Below are 5182 nucleotides of genomic sequence, written 5' to 3' on the forward strand. Positions count from 1 at the left end.
ACGTCACAGTCAGGAGCCACCATATTGCAAGACGCTGAACAACGTGTTTGGTGGACTTCCTTTCTCATAGACTGCGTGATATGAATATGAGCTCTTTCAAAGCCTTCGAAAATTGAGGATCTCTTGAAAACGGGTCATTTGAACAACGATCTGTTATACACTGAAGAGCCAAAGAAAGCGGTACACTTGCCTAAAATCGAATACGGCCCCTGCGATCACGCAGAAGTGCCGGAACACGACGTGCCATGGACTCGACTAATGTCTGAAGTAGTGCTGGAGGGAACTGACACCATGAATCCTGCAGGTTTGTCCATAAATCCGTAAGAGTACGAGGCAGTTGAGATCTCTTCTGAGCACTACGTTACAAGGTATCTCAGATATGCTCTATAATGTTCATGTCTGGGGAGTTTGGTGGCCAGCGGAAGTGTTTAAACTCAGAAGAGTGCTCTTGGAGCCAATGCGTAGCAATTCTGGACGTGTGGGGTGTCGCATTGTCCTGCTAGAATTTCCCAAGTCCGTCGGAATGCACAATGGACATGAATGGATGCAGGTGAAAAGGCAGGATGCTTATGAACGTGTCAACTGTCAGAGTCGTATCTAGACGTATCAGGGGTTCCATATCACTCCAACTGCACATGCCCCTCACTGTTACTGAGCCTCCACCAACTTGAACAGTCTCCTGCTGACCTGCAAGGTCCACGGAGTCATGAGGTCGTCTCCATACCCGTGCACGTCCATCCGCTCGATACAGTCTGAAAAGAGACTGGTCCGACCAGGCAACATGTTTACAGTCATCAACAGTCTAGTGTCGGTGGTGACGGGCACAGGCGAGGCATAATGCTTTGTGTCGTGTAGATGACTACTCGTACACGAGTGGGCCTTCGTCTACGAAACCTACACCGATGATGTTTCGTTGAATGGTTTGCACGCTGACACTTGCTGATGGCTTAGCGTTGAAATCTGCAGCAATTGGCGGATGGGCTACACTTCTGTCACGTTTAACGAGTCTTTTCAGTCGTCGTTGGTCCCGTCTTTGCAGGGCGTTTTTCCGGCCGCAGCGATGTCAGAGATTTGATGTTTTATAGGATTCCTCATATTCACAACACACTCGTGAAATCGTCATAAGGAAAAATCTCCACTTCATCGTAACCTCGGAGATGCTGTATCCCATGGCTCGTGCGCCAATTACAACATCACGTTCAAACTGGTTTCAGTCTTGATAACCTGCCATTGTAACAGCAGTAACCGATCTTACAACTGCGCCAAACACTTTTTGCTAGTAAACAGTCGTTGCCGACAGCAGAGCTGTTCTCTGCCAGTTTACATTCCTCCGTATTTGAATACGCTTGCCTATATCAGTTTCTTTGGTGCTTCAGTCTAATAAAACGACGCGAAACTACACATCCGTAGGTAAAGCTTTCTGTTGTTGATGTTTATAGTGTTACAATTTGTGTGTTACGAAAGTGTAGTGTTTCAGTGTTAAGACACAATGATGATTTATCAAAAGCGCTTCTTTCTGGTACAATCTGCATATTAAGTGTTAAGTATTAACAGATGTAGGTACTGCGTTAGACAATCAATGGCGGTTGCTGTATCGCCATTTTAGAGCACTTGGTAGCGTAGTGGTTTCCACTAGGCGAAGTGAAAAGTAATTTTTCTTTCATCTTTCGTTTTCTAAGAGATACTGCTACTTTAATATTCAAGTAATAGAAGTATTATCTGAAAAGTCAATTTTATCTCTCATAAACGATATATTTGCTGGAATTCTTGGTGCAAAGGCTTACGACTGGACAATTTTTCCCAACGGCTGATAGGAAAGATTTTGTAGAATATATGTACCTATCTTTGGGTTTGTGGACTGGCTCATGCTTGTATCTTTCCAGTAAATATCTTTCCAAATGACGTCGAGAAGCTTCGAAAGAATCTCTTCTTCCATTCGAATGAAATTACGAAAGGAATCTCGATCTTTAAGGCTATGTGATGAAGAATGCTATTTCAAAATGCTGATAGTCAACCGAGAACATGGCTCTTAAGCATGCGTAAACTGATATTCGACACTATACATGAACTGAATTCAATTTAAAACCGAAAATAAGATGAAAATTTCGACTGAGTTAGCGAATAACTTCCACTAGTATGTATCTCAGATGGTTGTGCGGCATTATCTAGTGATCCTCTACCAGCTGCTAGCTCTTCAAGCCATTGACCAGTACAGAATCTTCTTCGTTATTTTCTCCGCTATTTTTCGCGTGTCCATTTTCGTAAAGAAACTGTGCGGTTTTCGAGTCAAATAAAGCCCACAAAAGCCTCTGGAAAGTGCTGATAGCGCAGATCACGTTAGCCTGCTCGTCCTGTGTGCCGACGACGCCGTCTCTCGTGCGGTCGGATGCCCCATCCGCGTTCACGTTAACGTTAGCTGCCTCGTTGCGTCTGAGGGTGGCTTTAGTTTGCAGCAACGGCGCCGTCATCCTTCTTTCCTTCCTTCTGAGCGTGGTATTTCAGTCTTGGCTGATGCAGCTAGCATACCGGAGTGAGTCAAGTAGGCAACTGTATCGCAGTATACTGTTTATATAAAACAGGATGTGGAGAGAGAGGGAATGATCATGTGAAACAAAAAAGTACAGTAAACATTGATTCTAAAACGCATATCTTAAAGCTACGAACTATTTTCGATATTCGATACTGTGAAACAAACCTCTTCTATTGCAAGCTCTTTGCTTTCCATATTTTTAGGCGTAGTAGTATGGACCAAAAAAGGAAAAAATTGTTCAGTAAACACGTGCTCTAAAATGCATCCCTTAAAAGTTATGGGCACTTGTTCATCAGAAGAGTTGTGTTTCAAAGTGGTGAAGATGAACAAGTCTCATACCTCTAAAGATACGCATTTTAGAGCACACTTTTACTGGATTTTTTCTTGCTTTGGTCCATTTCACCACTTCCCAAAATATTAAAAGCAAAGATCTTAGAGTAGAAGATATTTGTTTCACAGTATCGAAGATCAAAAATTGCTCATAGCTCTTAAGATATGCCTTTTAGAGCTCACGTTTACTTGAATTTTTTGTTTCGAATCATCATTCCTGTCATATCCCTGAATATTGATCATCACTTCTGAAACACCTTGTATATAAGAACGCGATGGCTCCTTGAAGTTTGTTTCAGTGCAAATCCACTAATATCGTCCGAACTCCTACAGGAATTAATAAATTATCAATAAGGGTTTTAAAGGACGACAGATATGCGATAAGATGGGAGTCTTTTTTATTCAAAATGGAACTCCTCCAGCTGTAATTTAAGATTTCATACATATTTGGCTACTAGTTTCGACGTTGCGTCAACGCCAACTTCAGGCCCTATAAAACACAATATACATAATTGTATAATAATACATAATGGTATAATAATCGTTTGATGGGCCTTTTATTCACAATAGTTTTACCCCCCACTCTCGTGATCGTTCTCGTAAATGAGTGGATAGTCAATATATTTAAACTACTAAATTCCTACAAGAACAGGTTTATAAGGATAGGAGAAATGAGGGAGTACTTATGGTACAAATGTTAGACTTCAGTCGTCCAAGTAAGAGGGGTATTAGGAGTTTCAGTGATTGTTGTTGACTTATGTCAACCCTTGACTAGATTACGTGTAACAATACGAGAGTTATAGTTTGTATATCTTACTGTATACTCTTCTTTAGTAATTAGTTATAAAGAGGAACTACAAGTACTTTACATATGTGAGGAACTGTTTTGAGTCACAACACCCTGTTTACTTCTATTTGGAGCACTGTTCTGTACTTGATCGTTCTTTTACTAATGCAGGCCTATTAGAATTAGATTATTTTAGACCTGGGTTACGACCATAAATGAGGCACCGACATTGAAATGGTACATTTTGGAGGCATGTTAGCTTACATTTCTGTTGTTGGAATGAGTAGATTCATGAAGTGACTCATGTGTATTTATTTTACACTATTGACTACCTTTTAAATATGTTAACTGGGTTCCATACCACTCTTCCAGTTCCTCCTCACGTGGGTGTCGTACCGATATGAATTATGTTTAAGTAACCTATTTCACTTTGTTACTTTATATGGATGACGATACAGTGTTATGCAAACGTAGCTCCTTTCCACCTTTCACTATTTATAAATAATCATACCTTACATATGTCTGACTGGCAATCCGTATTTTCCTTCCTGTTAGTTAAATTGTGCACACAAAGAAGAGTTTAGGATATTATTATTCGCTTTTAACACAATTTTAGTACTGTGCCATGCCTATTTATTATCTCTAAGAGTAACGGATTGTCACCTACACTTATATATACCCCCTTTTTATTCAAATGTCTGATCTATAATAGAAATAACCGTGTATACATAACCTCATTTGTACTTGAATGAGATTTTCACTCTGCAGCGGAGTGTGCGCTGATATGAAACTTCCTGGCAGATTAAAACTGTGTGCCGGACCCAGACTCGGAAGGTAGGAGACCAGGTACTGCCGGAAGTAAAGCTGTGAGGACGGGGCGTGAGTCGTGCTTGGGTAGCTCAGTTGGTAGAGCGCTTGCCCGCGAAAGGCAAAGGTCCCGAGTTCGAGTCTCGGTCAGGCATACAGTTTTAATCTGCCAGGAAGTTTCATTTGTACTTGCTTGTACCATATAAATTGCTAATGTCAAGGTAAACTACATCTTAATGAAAATCAACGAAATGTAACTACTTTTAATGATTCAATGTTATACATAATATGTTTATAATACACTTATTTTGTACAATAGCTCACAGGCTACTGATGTCTCACATTGTTTGTTTTATGTATGGCGTGTTATATAGGGCCTGAAGATGGCGTTGACGCAACGTCGAAACTAGTTGCCAAATAAATATGAAACCTTAAGTATAGCTGAAGGAGTTACATTTTTAATAAAAATTTTACCAGCTGATGTCCCACCATCACCCAATTTAAATATGGATGTATGAAGAAGATGGGAGTCGGTTAGGGACGATGTCCGGATGGCCGAAGTCGTTAAAGCAACCGCCCCTGAACAGCGGTAAACCCCGGTTGGAGTCCCGGTCCGGTGCAAATATTCAACTTTCGCCATTGCGTTATCACAGTGCCCTGTGCAGTTGTAGTTCACTAGTTTCTCACACATCCTTTCCCGTCCTCTTCTTCAAATAAATATGTGCACC

At 40.9% G+C, this 5182-nt stretch overlaps 1 non-coding gene across 1 annotated transcript; it reads left to right on the top strand.

Annotated features, from left to right (window-relative positions):
- The first annotated feature begins 4534 nt into the window (after nt 1–4534).
- On the top strand, nt 4535–4609 carry Trnas-cga. The gene has a single exon. It is a non-coding gene; the product is annotated as a tRNA-Ser (tRNA).
- The last annotated feature ends 573 nt before the right edge of the window (nt 4610–5182 follow it).

Source organism: Schistocerca americana, chromosome 6, assembly GCF_021461395.2.
Source record: "Schistocerca americana isolate TAMUIC-IGC-003095 chromosome 6, iqSchAmer2.1, whole genome shotgun sequence".
In the NCBI taxonomy this organism is placed as follows: Eukaryota; Metazoa; Arthropoda; class Insecta; order Orthoptera; family Acrididae; genus Schistocerca; species Schistocerca americana.